Genomic DNA, 16721 nt, shown 5'->3' with positions numbered 1-16721 from the left:
ATTGCCCAGCCAGAAGTGAGGCTTTGAGAGCTGGACACAGTGGGATTTCTAGCATCAGTGAATCAGGCAGACCTCTGTGAGCGAGCCCTCTGTGTGACACCCCGCCCATGTGTGTGTGTGTGTATGTCTATGTACTATTGTTCTTAAAACTGCCCAACAAGGAGCTAACCACTTTTGAGGCTGAAGAGATGACTCAGCAGTTAAGAACAAGTACTGCTTTTGCAGAGGACTCAAGTTTGCTTCTCAGCACCCACAGCCAGGTGGCTCACAACTGCCTGTGATATCTCTACTCTCTAAGGTCATCTGTATTCATATGACACACTTAAAATAGTTTTAAAAAATGAATCTTAGAAAAAGTGAGAGTTTGTAAAATATAACCTAGCTATAGGTAAGTTTTGATGGATTCTGTAAATTTAATATAATTCAGAAGAAATACTCTGATTATCTAATATCAGTCCTTTCGGAGGGTGGTCACATAAAAAAATGAACAATACACAGTCCTCTTCTCCTAGAAGATTAAAAAAAAAAAAAAAACACTTAAGAGCTTGGTGTGGTAGTGGACCACTAAAATCCCAGCCTGGTGTGATGGCACATTCTCAGAACCCTAGCACATGGAGGTAGAGAAACAATCAAATTGAGGATCTAAAAAGGATCTAAAAAGAAAATGGGTCCCAGGCTGGCATCTTTAGAAGAAGAAGAAAAAAAAAAACAAACAAACAAAGAAGAGGCATGGAGGGCAGGCATGGTGGATGAGCCTCTGAAGTGGAAGTGGGTAAGGGAAGGTGTGTTGAGAGCTCAGGCAAGAAGAGCATCAACTAAGCTTGTATGGCAGCTCATCTAGGCTGTGCTTCCTGTTACTAAAATCAATGTAGTCTCAAAACTGAGCATGGTGGCCCATATCTGTAATCCTGCAGGCAAGAGGATTATGACTTACTACAGGCCAGCCTGGGCTATATATAGTAGTGAGACTCCGAGTCAGATGGAAGGAAAGGAGGGAAGGAGCAAAAGAGGAAGGGAAAAAAAAAGAGCAGAGTCAAACAAGTTAGGTGCAGTGCATACTTTTAGTCCCAGGGACAGGGGAAATCAGGAGTTCAAGGCCATTCTTGGCTTCCTAGCAAATTTAAGTATGAGAGCCTGTCTCACAAAGGAAATGGAACAGTCAGATGGCTCAGCAATTAAAAGTGTTTGCCATGAAAATCTGTGTTTTATCTCCAGAGCTCAGAGTAGAATTCCGAAAAGTTGTTCTCTGACCCTCATCCCATACAGTCATACACACATATTATGTGTCTAGGTGTGAGTTTGTGCATGTGAGTGCAGTGCCAGAGACATTGGATCCTCCTGAAGCTAGAATTACTGGCAGTTGTGGGTTCTGGGAACAGGACTCCTGGCCCTCACATAAGTGCACTTAACATCAAAGCCATGTCTCTAGTCCCTAAAATAAAAATTCAAAAAAATAATAAAGCACATATATGAGTGTTAAAAGGTCACATAAATGTGATGACCAGGGTGGTTTGACATTAAGAAAGGTATTCCGAGCTATTCTGGGTGGGCTTGTTTCAATCTGTTAGAAGACCCTTTAAAAAAGAACTAATGGAACTTTATGTAAGAAGTGGGAAATAGTAAGAGCTGGAGGAGACGGGAACTCCACAAGCAGAGCAACAGAACAAGATAATTTGAACACAGGGAACTTCCCAGAGACTCATACTCCAACCAAGGACTATTCGTGGAGATAACCTAGAACTCCTGCACAGATGTAGCCCATGGCAGTTGAGTGTCCAAGCGGGTTCCATAGTAATGGAAAGAGGGACTGCCTCTGACATAATCTGATTGGCCTGCTCTTTGATCACCTCCCCCTGAGCGGGGAGCAGCCTTACCAGGACACAGTAGAGGACAATGCAGCCACTTTTGATGAGAACTGATAAACTAAGATCAGAAAGGAGAGGAGAACCTCCCCTATCAGTGGACTTGGGGAGTGGCATGCATGCAGAAAAGGGAGGGAGGGTGGGATCGGGAGGGTAGGAGGGAGGGGCTTATGGGGGGATACAAAATGGATAAAGTGTAATTAATAAAAAAAAAGAAAAGAAAAGAAAGGAAAAAAATTCATAAAGAGCTCTAGGAGCTTAAAAAAAAAACAACTAAGGTTTCCTTGAAGAGAAACAAAAGTCAGGACAGGATCGGAGGTACTTGCCTTTACTTTAGTTCCAGCACTTGGACATTAAGCAGAAAAGTTGTACTTTTGAGTCCAGCCAGAGTTACATTGCAGGACCCCCTCTCAAAAAAAAAAAAAAAAAGAAAAGAAAAGAAACAAGTTATCAAGAACACCAAAAGATGTCAGGTGCAGTGGCATATGCCTGATATGCCTGTAATCCCAGAACTGGGGATCTACCTGCTGAGTTCCAGGACAGCCTGTCCAGGACAGCCAAGGCTATACAAAGAAATACTGTCTCGAAAAAACAAAAGATGACTCAAGCAGGTGGACTATAGCTTCAGCTGTTGCCCTTCCTGACAGACCAAGAATTTCAGAGCAGCTTTGCCAGCCATCCCTTTAAAAGTGTAAGTCAAACAAACAAATCTTCCCTATTGCAGGCTGGCCCTAACATGATCTCCTTCTTTCGGAATGTACTGTAACCAGCTGGACTTTGGAGTTACCTTTCGGTGATTATTTCTAACTTCTTGTGGTATCAAGATTTTCCCCAGGTTGTTCCCATTTCTAGTTCCGGCCTGAGACTGTTCTGATTTCCTCATCTATTCATGATGCTGATGTGACCTGTCCATTATTCACTTAGGTCTTCTCAGCCAACCTAATCCAATGACCAAACCATGGTGGAGGTCTTACGTTAGTAAACATCTCAAGCTGGGTGTAGCAGTGAACACCTTTAACCCTAGCATTTGGGAGACAGCAGCAGGTCAAACACTGTGAGTTTGAAGCCAGCGCAGTCTACATAGCAAGTTCCAGGACATCCAGGGCTGCATAGAGAGACTGTCTCAAAAACCAATAAGTTAAATAAATAAATAAAACAACCAAAACCAAACCAAGTACCCAACCAACCCAAAACAAAAACAAAACCCAGCAACAACAACAAAAAAGTAAATGTCCCAGAGAGCTTTCTTTCTCTTTTAAAAAAAATGTGTGACTGAGGGCACCAGATCTCATTATAGATGGTTACGAGCCACCATGCGGTTGTTGGGAATGAAGCTCAGGACCTCTGGAAGGACAGACAGTGCTCTTAACCTCTGAGCCATCTCCCCAGATGGCTCTAGAGAGCTTTCGAAGGAAACAATCACTAAGCCTATCACATCTGCACAAACAAGGGACCTCCGAAGATGCTATTGAGTTTGTTTTCTGTTTGTTTACTGCTGGGCATACAGCATACACCAAGGAGTACTTTGTTTTCCCAGTGAGACTCTCTTGGGAAAAAAAGTAGTTTTCATTCGCAAGTGATCATCAATTGGAGATAGCTTCTGAGTGAGGGATGAGGACATGTATCCACTTTTTCAGCTCTAAGACCTATTTATTTAAATCTCTTAGAAACCTGTTTGTTTTCTAGTGAGAGACAGAAAGGAGGTGGAGCTAGATGTGAGGGGAGTTTGGGAGACGCTGGAAGGAGTAGCGGGAGATGAAACCATAATCAGGATGTATTATGTATTACCTAGCACAACCCCAGCCTCTTTCCTAGGTTTCACCCCTGACAAAGGGGTGCATAGGAACTTTGTTTCAGACAGGCTTAGTGGCTCACCCTGTAATCCCAGCACTCTGGGAGGGAGAGGCAGGCAGATAGATCTCTGTGAGTTTCGGGCCAGTCTGGTCTGCAAAATGAGTCCAGGATAGGACAGGTTAGACAGAGAAACCCTGTCTTCAAAAACAAACAAACAAAATTAAATAAAAAACACTTTGTTTCTAAATAACACCAAAAATCATGATTTTACTCCTTTTCTTAAAATTATTCCTATTCTGAAGATTTTGTCTCATATACTAACTAGGTTTTTTTTTCTTTTTAATCTTAGCTGAGATTTAGCTGAATGCATTTTGTTTTAGGGTTCATGTGAGTTCATTTTTCGTGTGTGTACATGCCATTATGTATGGCCAGTCAGTATCACATGGAGGTAGAATCATGTCAAGATTTAAAAGATGACAGCCATAGTTAGACAAACGCAGGAGGAACAAGTGAGCTTTGCAGTTTGTTCTGGTTTTTAACTTTTATGAACTGAAGGCTTGTCTCAGTATAATTACTGACCTATGAAATGTTTGGATGATATTACTTACTTGTATCTAGAAATGCTGAAATGGAAACTAGGCTATCCAAATGTGGTGGCATTGCCTTTATTAAACCCAGTTCTTGGGAGGTAGAGGCAGGTGGATCTCTGTGAGCTCAAGAGCAACCTGGTCTACATATGGAATCCCAGGCCAGACAGGGTTAACACAGTGAGCCCTTCATAAATAAATAAATAAATAAATTTAAGAAAAAGAGTGAGTGAGAGAGAAAGAGAGAAAAAATAAAAAACAGGCTCAATGTCATACACCCATAATTCTAGAGTTTAGAAGCCTGTGTCTGGAAGATCACTAAAGACTGTGTTGGTATAATGTTCTTTTGGAATGTGTACAATTTACCCCTGTTCATTCAAATGCTGATTTTTCTCCCCTACTCTCCAGTTTCCATCCGGACACTGCATTGTGATGCTTATTCTAAGCATCACCTGTCTCAAGTTTCTGTAAACATGCCACCATCCGGTCTCTAAATTGTCAATTAAAACAACCAGCCACATTGCTGAGCAATGGAGAGGATAGTGGGATATCCTGGTCCGGAGTGGGAGGAAGAGGAAGAAAGCAAGAGGAGGGAGAGGAGGAGAATCTGCAGGAGAGGTCTGGGAACCACATGGAGAAATGAACTGGACCTAAGATATCACTAAAAGTATAACAAGCAAGGGTGAATCTGAATGGTAGAAAACTATGCGAGCTTTGAGGTTTAGGATGGAGTAACTATTGCCCAGCATTGTGTTCTAGGTTAATTAAATAAATCCTAGTCTCTGTGTGGTGATTTGGTTATACAGCTTTTTAGGAATAACTGCTGCTTTAACTAAAAGATATATCAATAGTAAATATTTAATAAACAACGAGACTGCATCATGAAAAATCTGTTAACATAGTTTTTTTTTTTTTTAAGACAGAGTCTTTTGTATTCAAGACCTACATTCAAATTACTATGTTACTTAATATATCTTAAACTTTTGATGTTCCTGCCTCTATGAGTGCTGGGATTATAGGTGTGCTGCCACAACATTTGACTTTATTTGGTGCTGGGGATTGAGCCCAGCTCTTCCTGCATGCTTATGCAAATACACTACCAAATGAGCTTTATCTCCAGCTCCCACCACTAACCAATGTTTTTTAAGCCAACAGAGGGGTTATGTGTGCCTATAATCTCAAAGTGTGTGATGAGGAAAGATGACCTTGAGTTAAAGGCCAGCCAGCTGGGGCTTCATAATGAACTTCAGGTCAGGGTGGGCTTCATAGTGAGATCCTTTTCTAAAGCAACAGCAAAAGTAAGCAACTAAAAAGCTAACAGTGTCTAGTTCAAGGTATTTATTAATGTATGTATTTAGAGACAGATTCTTATCTCCGGTGAACCTGTAGCTCAAGATCCTTAATCTTTAGCCTCCTGAGTGCTTAAATTGAAAGCCTACAATGCTGAATGCAGGACTCATGCTTTTTACTTCAGCCCTTGGAAGGCAGAAGAAGGCAGATCTCTTAGTTGAAGGCCAGCCTAATTGGCAGAATGAGTTCTAGGACAGCTAGAGCTACACAGAGAAACCCTGTCTTAATATATACACCTATAACACACCAATACACCTTAAGCCATTTATTCTAGGTAATATGTCATTTATGGACCTGCTATGTAGCATGCTTGCTTATCATGTAGGAGGCCCTAAGATTCATTGTTAGTACCATATAAACCAAGAGCAATGACAGATTCCTGGAATCTCAGCACTAGGAATGTGAAGGCAGGAGAATCAGGGGTTTGTTGATGATTATTAATATTTAATATTGATTTATCTTTTAGTTAAACAGTGGTTATTCCTAAACTAGCTGTATACTCGATTCACCACACAGAGACTAGGATTTATTTAGTTAACCTAGAACACAATTCTTGGCAATAAGTACTCCACCCTAAACCTCCAAGCCAGCATAGCTTCATCCCATTCAGATTTCCCATATTATACTTGTCTTTTAGTCATATCTTAGGTCTGCTTCATTTCTCCTGATGTTTTTCAGTCCTCTTTTCCAGGATCTCTCCTTCCACTCCTTTCTCCTCCCCTCTGGACCAGGATGTCCCATTCTATTCTCTCCATAGCACAGCATTGAATGGTCCTTTACTTGAAAATACAGAGAACAAATGGTGACATGTTTACAGAAACTTGAGACAGGTGATGCTTAGAATAAGCATCACAATGCAATGTCTGGATTGAAACCAGATAGTGAGGTAGATAAATCAACATTTGAGTGAATAAGGGTAAATTGTATGCATTTCACAAGAACATGATACCAACAGCTGTTCAATGTCATTCTTCTTTACATATGTGAATTTGAGGCCAACCTGGGATACAGGAGGCCCTGTCTCAAAAACTATCAAGTGGGGTTGAAGAGATGGTTCAGCAGCTAAAAGTCCTGAAGGGGACATGAGTTCAGTTTTCAGCACTCACAACAAAGCTCACAACTGTTCTAATTTCAGTTTTAGAGGCTCTGACTCCTCTTCTGACCTCCTCTGTCACCCGCAGAAACATGATATATATATATCATATATGATATATATATCATATATATATATATATATCATGATATATATATATATCATACATATATATATATATATGTATATACTCAGGTACCCTCACATACACATTACAAATAAAATTAATATTAAAGACAAAACTACTCATCACCAAGCAAACACAAAGATATTGATAGCCATAGAGAAGACATTAATGTCCAAAGTCACACAGCTTGTCCTTGAACAAGCTGCAGGGATAGAAGTCTGGGCTTGGAGGGTTGACTCAGTGGTTAAGAGTGGGTTATGCTCTTAGAGAGGACTTGAATTTGGTTCCCAGCATCCACAAATTCCATCTCACAACCACCTCTTTTCTCATGCTTACATGCCCACAGAAACACACCATTTAAAAGAAACACAACCAAATAAAAGAGCCAAAGTATGTTCCTGCTCTAGAGCTCTGTCAGTTCTATTTCTGAACTACGATAGCAATGGACCAGCATTACAATAGCTGTGAATCAAATCAGTCTCTTCCTGATGGGTGCAGGGGCACACACATTTAATCCTGGCACCCAGGAGGCAGAGGCAGACAGATCTATGTAAGTTTGAAGCCAGCCTAGTCTACAGAGTGAGTTCCAGGACAGCCAGAGCTACACAGAGAAACTCTGCTTTGGGGAAAAAAAAATCAGTCTTTTCCATTGTTCAACAAATGAAATCTGTCATCTTCTACTTTGTTCTTTGAGTGGAGGCCTTGTACATTTCCACAGTGCTAGGCTAAGGAGATGGCAGGAATGCGTGTCCTTGGTGGTCGAGGCCATCTAGCATTTGTGGTCTGTTTATAAGTCATAACTGGAAGCAGGAATTGCATTTGCTTCCAAACACAGAAAACAGCTTGTCCATACTGAAAAGTGGTCCTCAAATGTGTACAATGAAGGGTGAGGCAGATAAGAACTTGGATGCTTTTTTATTTTCAGGTCTCAAAAGTTTTCTTTCTTTCTTTCTTTCTTTCTTTCTTTCTTTCTTTCTTTCTTTCTTTCTTTCTTTCTTTCTTTCTTTTTTTTTTTTTTTTATGTTTTGCCTGCATGTATGTCTGTGCACCATATATATACCTGGTATCCCCAAGGGCCAGAAGAAGGCATCAGATCCCTCAGAACTGTAGTTATAGACAGTTGTGAGCTGTCATATGGTTGCTGGGAATCAAACCTGTGTCCTCTAGAGAAGCATCCAGTGATCTTAACCTAAGCCATCTCTTCAACTTTTTTTCTTTAATTTTGAAATACAACCTTGCTTTTGCTTTTTCCTCTCTTCTTCTTTTTTTTTTTTTTTTTTTTTTGAGACTCATGTGTCCTCTAACTCATTTCAGACTTTCTCCATAGCTGAGGCTGGTCTTTAATATTGTCTTCCTGAATTGAATTCTGGGATTACGGGCGTGAACTAACACACCCAGATCTCTTTGTTGGTGGTGGTGATTTTTGTTTTTGTTGTTTGTTTGTTTGTTGAGACAGGATCTTACTGGGTGGCCTGAAACTCTCTGTATAAACCATGTTGGTATAAAACTGCCTCTGCCTGTTGAGTACTGGGATCAGAGGTGTACATTATTATGCCTGACTTCTTTATTTTCTCCTTTCCTTCCTTCTTCCTTCTTTCCTTCCTTCCTTCCTTCCTTCCTTCCTTCCTTCCTTCCTTCCTTCCTTCCTTCCTTTCCTTAGTGTTTTTGGGACAGGGTTTCTTTGTATAGACCTGGCTGTCCTGGAACTTGATATGTAGATAAGACTGACCCCAAACTCAGAGATCTGGCTTCTCTGCCTCCCAAGTGCTGGGACTTTCTAGTGAAAATGTAGGCTTAAATCAGCTTGGAGGAAAGATGGGCATAGAAGGTTGTCACCTCACATGGTATTGTCAAGCCAAAGGAATGCCCAAAGACCAGGGATGCCTTACTGAGATAGGAACAGAGAGAGCAATCAGTGGTCCTAAAGCAGAGCTGAATTTGCTTTCTAGGAAACTTGGTGATGATTGTTGGAGCAGAATTTCCCCCTTCTCCCATACTTCCTTAAAAATCATTATCCTGCTAACACTTGGCATAAGGCCGTAGGTTGATAGTGGAAAACATTATGGTAAACTCTTGAAGAGTAGGCAAAAGCAAGAAGCTGGCCCCTGGGACTCTGAAACTGAATTGGAGTTTAACCAGGTATAGTGGTACATGCTTGTAATCGGTGACGCTAAAGGAGGAAGATCACAAGTTTTTAGGGTAGCCTGAGCTACAAAGTGAGACTCTGTCGAAAGAAAAGGAGGTAAAATAAAAATTAATTTTGAGGTTTTCTTTATCCATGTATTTCAACATTTCCTCTTCTGTGTCTATAGTTAAATGAGATGAGTGAGCACATTGTAAGGATATCTGTTGCAGGATATTTGATCCTTTGTAAACCCTGAAATTGTGAATTGTAAAACCCTGTTTTTTGTTTGTTTGTTTGTTTGTTTGGATGGTTGGTTGGTTGGTAGGTTGGTTTGGTTGAGCCCCAGCCACACCTTTAATCTAAGAACTTTCTGTTTATTGTAAACAGGTGATTAAGGTGTGGTTCACTCAGCCCTAGCACACATCTTTAATCCAAGAGCTTTCTATTTACTGGTGAATCTAAAAAGTTAAACCTAGGTCAAGAGGTGGAGCAAGAAACCAGCTGACAGGGATTAAAGAGGAGGAGGGACTTTGAGTTGACAGCATGGAGAAGAAGTAGAGCTCAAGCTCTGGCTTTAGCTTTGGCTTCAGCTCCTTAGCTCCTTGGCTTTTGGAGCTTTGAGCTAGCAAGCCTTCAGCCTTGGGTTTTTTGTTTTGTTTTGGTTTTTTTTTTTTTTTTTGGACTTTTTCAGCCTGGGCTGTCAGTTATACTAGTAAGCCTTTTGGGTTTTTTCCAGCCAGATTTGAGCTGAGAAGGAAGGTCAGCTGGGTGCTTTCTCTGCCTCTTTGAGATAGCAGCTTTTCACTCCGATATCTGGCTCCTGAGTCCTTATTAGTAAAATAGAATGGTTGGGATTTTCATCATTGTTTCTTAACAGATACTAATCTACATTTTTTTGTGTTCCTTGCAGCCCTATTCACAGTATCCAAGATATGGAACCAACCTAGATGTCTACCAATAGACAGACAAATAAAAATGCACTGCGTATGCCCAATGGAGTCTTATTCAGCAAAAAAAGAATAAGGAAATTATGTGATTTATAGGAAATTAATAGACATGGATCTCACTATGTTTAGTAGACACAGAGATCACCACATTACAGGAAAAAACCAGACTCAGAAAGACAAATAGCACACAATCATACATGTGGAAGGGAAGCTAACACAAAATGTTTTACTATTAAAAGATAAGAACTAAACCAATGATTGCCAGGAGAGGAGAGAGGAGCAGATCTGGAGAGATGTTGGTTAGAGATTACATGTAGTGATATGTAGGATGAACAAGTTTAGAGATCTAATATACAGCATGAAGACAATGTGGTTAGTAAAATATGCTAGGGCCAACAAGGTGAGTCAATGTGTAAAGGTGCTTGCTGTCAACCCTGAAGACCCAAGTTTAGTCCCCAGGATGCACAGGTAGAAGGGCTCACTTCCACAAGTTGTCCTCTGACTTATACACATAAGCTATATCATGGACATGCATGTGCACACTATTTTGTTTGTTTGTTTTTTGAGACAGGGTTTCTCTGTGTAGCCCTGGCTGTCTTGGACTCGCTTTGTAGACCAGGCTGACCTGGAACTCAGAGCAAACTGCCTGCCCCTGCCTCCCTGAGTGCTGCTGGGATTGCAGGTGTGTTCCACTATGCCTGACTGCACACACGATTTTTTAAATGTAATAAAATATACTATATTAGATTTTTTTGTTGTTGAATAGGTAGATTTCATTTACCTGACACAAACACACACATGCTTTTAATAGTGAGTATTTGGGGCCAGAGAAATGGCTCAGCAGGTAAGACCACTTGCTTATTTCCTTATTGTCATGACCGAAGTTTAGATAGCAGCACCCACACTGAGTAGCTCACAAACACCAAAGGATCTGACACACTCTTATGGCCTCTCTTCAGATGGATAGACTCTCTCTGTCTTTGTCTCTGTCTCTCTCTCTCTTTCTTTCTGTGCTGGGCTACACTTTCCAACCCACCTTTTTCTTTCACCCTCTATGTTGAAATAGGATAGGAAATTCCAGTCTCTTTTAATTAAATCTGCTTCTAACAAAGAGGATGAGAATGAAGAAAGAGCAGGAGTATGGGTGTCAAGGAAACAAGCCAGCATGAGAGCCTTTGAACTGCCTGCTTGTTCCTGAAAGGTACTGGTCTTCCCCTGAGCAGCCCCAGTGCTTCATGGTTTCAAAAGGAGGACCTCCCCTATCAGTGGAATTGGAAGGGGGCAGGGAAGACATGAGAGAGGGAGGGTGAGATTGGGAGGGAAAGAGAGAGGGGGCTATGGCTAGGATACAAGTGAATGACCTGTGATTAAAATTAAAAAAAAAAAAAAAGGCTGGGAGGGTGCAGGTTGTGCATGTTCCATTTGAGGGGTACTGTCAGAAGCCAGTTTTGCCTGACAGGAATAGATATTTGGAGGAAACAGGGCCCTCAGTCTTGTTTGGGCCAAGTTTCTAGTTCCAGGCGCTCATTGCAAGCTTAATTAGTTTCAGTGGAGCAACTGCAAATGGGGCAGCTTGATTTGCACTTGTTAAGCTTGTACAGCTAGGAGTAAGGATTTTTATAGCTGCTTTTGCAGTACCTTCTCATTAATCCTTACAGGCTGAAGACTCAGTCATCTTTCTTTTAGAGAAGAGTCCCATAGAGGTGAAATTACTTGAACCCCATCAAATAGCAAGTCAGCCATGGTGCTGAAAAGAGAACCAAGCTGTGATTCTGGGGTGAACTCAAGTTAGTCTACAAGTCATTCCTGCTTTGTTCACTATAGATGGAGAAATCTCCCACTTGCAGGGAATCTGTATCACCTTATTCTCTGCTGCAGGCTGACACTCTGCTTAATGATAGTATTTTGTTTTCTTCTCTTTTGGGTGTTTCGAGACAGAGTTTCTCTGTGTAGTAGTTCTGGCTGTCCTGGAGACCAGGCTGGCCTCCAGCTCACAGAGATCTACCTGCCTCTGCTTCCCGAATGCTGGAAATAAAGGTGTGAGCCACCACTGCCTGGCCGTGCTTAAGGATATTGTAGAGCCACGCATGATGGCGTGCAAGTGCACACACACACGCACACACACACACACACACACACACACCCTTGGCATTCAGGAGGCTAAGGCCACACTGGGCTACATATAGAAATGGAGCTCTTGTCTCAAAATAAGTGTGAAATATGGCAACACTAGGGTGTAGAGAAGTGGTTTTCAACCTGAAGGTTGAGAGTCCTTTGGGTATCAAACCATCCTTTCACAGGGGTCACCAAAGACCACTGGAAAAACACAGATGTTTACATTATGATTCATAACAGTAGCAAAATTATAGTTATGATGTAGCAGTGAAAATAACTTTATGTTTGGGGGTCAGCATGACATGAGAAACTGCATTAGGAAGATTGAGAACCACTGGTCTAGAGACTGGAGAGAGGGAGGCTTGATTTTTCTTAGCATACCTGCCTGGCTAATCCCTCTAGGTCCTGGATGTTTGAGGTGCTTGATTTCTACTTGGGTCCAGATTTTCAGAAACAGGTCAGTCCTAGACAGCTTCCCCTTGGGACTGGTGCCTCCAGCTCATTTCATTTGTCTGCTAGAAACAGAGTACATAAATCATGTCTGTCAAAGCATGTCTAGGAGTTGAGAAGAATGAAGATGGATGCCATGTAGTTAGGTAAGGAAATGTAGCCAGAGTTATTGAACACATTTGGAGTGTATTTGAAATGTTAAGTATTCTTTAAATGTATGCACAGTAACCAAAATGAAACAAAAGGAAGAAAGAAAGAAAAAAAGTCTGTCAAGGTTTAAATTTTTCTCCATGATTTGTTGTTGTTATTTTTGGTATTTGAGGGGTGAGTTATTAGAGATGGCAGAGTCTCACATAGCCCAAGCTGGTCTTGAACTCCTGTCTCCACATCCTGAGTACTGAGATTATAGGCACGAGCCACCACACCCAGATTTTTGTCGTAATGTTACTTTTGGCATCATGATATCTTTATTTTAAGATATTTAATGTCTCATCCAAATGATATTTTCCTTTCAAATCTTTTGAGAAAAATCTCGTGTCAGGAATATGATCCTGCGTTATAAATGTAATGCCCCTTTCCAGTGCTGGCAATTGATTCTCTCCTATCCCTTTGGCAGCAAAAATTCTGGCTGAGGCAGGTCTTTTCAATTCATAGCTGATGAAATTGCCTATTATTCACAGTGTCTTGACAACAGCTTGAAAAAAATGTGACTGTGCCAGCCCCACCAGCACTCTGGGCCCAGGCCAACAACCTGAACCCATTTTCACTTAATTGGCTGAAGTCAGAGAGGCAGGAGTCAGGCTCTGGAGGAGTTGCCTAGGGTAGTTGGAAATCATCAGCTCTAGGTCCCAGCTCCAACCCACGATGGTCAGGAAAATACTGGTGAGAATATGGCTCTATACTCATGCAGGGAATGGCACTGGGTCCACAGAAAGTGAGACCAAGAGTCACCTCAGGAGAGTTTCAGAAGCGTAGGAAAGGAAGTGCTTGGTGAAATTCAGCTGAACTGATGGGATACTGGGACCCAGAATCTGTGTTGTTTTATTTTCAGGAAGGGTCTGCTATACAGCCCTAACAAATAGGTTTAAACTAGGCTAGCTTTAAACTTGTGGTTCTAGCTTCCTGAGTGCTGGGGTTACAAGCATGTACCACCATGCCTTGTTTCCAGCTCCTCTCCTCTCCCTTTCCCTCTTGTCTCTTCTCTCTCTATGTCTATGTCTATGTCTATGTCTATGTCTATCTCTTTGTCTATGTGTCTATGTGTCTATGTCTATCTATATCTGTATCTATATCTGTATCTATATCTATATCTATATCTATATCTATATCTATATCTATATCTATATCTATATCTATATCTATACCCAGCACACACCTACTACTTTGCCAGGATGACTCTGAACTGATTCCTCTCTCTCTACCTCCTAAGTGTTGAGTTGAGATTACAAACATGCAACCACCACACCCAGTTTTTAAAAAAAGCTTTCTCTCTCTCTCTCTCTCTCTCTCTCTCTGTATATTTGTGTCTGTGTGTCTGTATGCGCACACATGCAAAAATGTCTACAGAGGCAAGAAGTGGGTGTCAGATTCCCTAGTTGCAGGTGGTTACAAAGCCACCTGATGTGGGTTCTGGTGACTGAACTCAGGTCTGGAAGAGCCATATGTGCTGTTAACTGGTGAACTCTTGCTCCAGTCCTTATGCTCAGTTTTTATGCAGTGCTGGTGATTCATCAAACCTGAGATTTATGCATACTAACAGGTACTCTCCAAACTAAGTCACAACTCCAGCCCTCACCTCTACTTTTAATAGGATGCTGGCTGCATAGCTATGTCTTACCACACCACCCTGGATTACTGATTCCCAGAGAAAAATGTGCCCTTTTTACATTGTATAACAGACTGAAGGGACTCTTTCATGATAATCATCTTTTTTTCTTTTTTCTTTTTGGTTTCTAGAGACAAGGTTTCCTTTTGTAGCCTTGGCTGTCCCGGACTCAAATTGTAGACCAGGCTATCCTCAAACTCACATCAATCCACCAACCTCTGCCTCCTGAGAGCTGGGATTAAAGGTGTGTTCCACCATGCCCATCGATAATCATCTGATTTGACATCCATTTATGCAAAAAACGTTTTTATTTTTTAATATTGTATGTGTCCATTTTTCCTTTATTTCTTTTATTTTTTAATATAACTTTTGTTTATTACAATTTATTCACTTTGTATCCCAGCTGTAGCCCCTTCCCTTTATCCCTCCCAATTCCGCCTTCCCTCCCTCCGTCCCTCATTTCCTTAGCCCCTCCCCAAGTCCACTGATAGTGAAGGACCACCTCCCCTTCCATCTGACTCTAGCCTATCAGGTCTCATCAGGACTGGCTGCATTGCCTTCCTCTGTGGCCTGGTAAGGCTGCTCCCCTCTCAGGGGAAGGTGATCAAAGAGTTAGCCCCTGGGTTCATGTCAGAGACAGTCCCTGTTCCCATTACTAGGGAACCCACTTGGACACTGAGCTGTCATGGGCTGCCATCTTCATTCAGTAAGGCAAACAGGATAACCATCAGAAGAGGGAGAAAACAGGGAACAGGACAGGAACCTACCATAGAGGGCCTCTGAAAGACTCTACCCAGCAGGGTATTAAAGTGGATTCTGAGACTCAGAGCCAAACTTTAGGCAGGAAATCTTATGAAAGAAGGGGGAGATAGAAAGACCTGGAGGGGATAGGAGCTCCACAAGGAGAACAACAGAACCAAAAAATCTGGGCCTAGGGGTCTTTTTTGAGACTGAGACTTCAACCAAGGACCATTCAAAACAGACCTTTTGAAGACTTACTATGTGCCAACTCTATGTGTGCAAGTACCCAAATATAGACCAGAGTAAGATCATCAGGCCCTAGCAGTGTGATTGGTATAGGGCCATAGGGAGGTTCCAAGCTCTGGACTGCTCATTGTATCATTCTGACTGTCAGCTAGCTCCACTTTATATGAGCATTCCACTAATTCCAAACCTTGGCTATGGGGCAGATTATCTAAGAGGCAGCATCCAAAAGAGCTCTGCTCTCAGTGTCCATAATTTCTCCCATGTATGCATTGGGGAACCTCCAGAGTGACCCAAGCTCACTGTGCTGCCTCTGGCACCTCTTCTCCCAATCCTTTCTTCCAAGCCTTAGGCAGGATCTTCCCAGACCTAACGGAAGTAAATCTTTGCCAGACTCCTCAGGGACACTGTATATGATGCCAATGAGGCAATGGGGCTAGATGGAGCTGAAATTACCAAGTCATGTGCCCTTGGGATTATCATTATCCAGAAGGAGTTTTTTCTACCGCATCATGAGTGATTGTGCAGAAAGATAATCTGCCTACATTTGCACAAAGACACCTCAGAGACCACCGGGAACCCGTGTTTAATGGAAAAAATAAAGAGAATGGGAGGAAGTAAAGAATTCTTAGTATTAAATAGCTCTGAAAAGCTAGAGAGGTTGACTGTGTTTTCGATCCTGATGCTTCTATCCTATCAGAACCAACCCCACTTTCAGATTCCCTGATTTGTCTAGTCCCACCCATCATTTTTGAGGTCACAGCCATGGTAGCCAGGTAAACCAGGAGTCCCATGGCCAATAGACAGTGGTAAACATCTTACACTATGTGTATGTCAGGTGTTTTCCAAGAGAAGCAGGGAGGATCCCCTGTGTATTGAGGACCATGGGAGAAGTGGGATCCTAAGCTCTCATCACCCAACTGAGCCCATATACCAGGGAACGAAGGTGCAGGTAGAACAAAGGACTGCTACCAACCAATAATTCAAGGACACAGGGACAGCCACAGAAAGACACTGCAAAGACTTAATTGGGATAGTAAGATGAATAGATTTAATCATTCTTGTTTGAAAAACAAGACATAAATTAGTGTAATATATATAATTTATATATTTATGTAGTATACATACTATATACAGACATTAGAAAATGTTCCCTCTCCATGAGGCTGAGGGAGAGGCTAATGACAGCGATGAAATGACAAAGGCAAGGTCTGAGTGGCGAAGGTGTAGGATCAAGAAGTTGGGAGAAGAGGAAGACCATACCAGCACTCGGCTGTCATGGTCGTGGGGGAAAGGGTTCCCCACTGGCTGCATCTCTGGCCCATTAAACATCTTGGTCCTGTGGGAGGAGAGGCAAGGAAGGGGGGGCTGGCTTCTGTAGAAGGGCGCCCCTCCTCCTTGCTGGAATACTTTGCCACTCAGGAGGCTTTATTTTGCTAGGATCACCAAGGAGAGGCAGGGG

This window comes from Psammomys obesus, unplaced genomic scaffold (genome assembly GCF_907164565.1).
Source record: "Psammomys obesus unplaced genomic scaffold, mPsaObe1.curated_primary_1811, whole genome shotgun sequence".
Classification (NCBI taxonomy): Eukaryota; Metazoa; Chordata; class Mammalia; order Rodentia; family Muridae; genus Psammomys; species Psammomys obesus.
The sequence above is the reverse complement of the archived record's forward strand: the minus strand, read 5'-3'. Positions refer to the sequence as shown.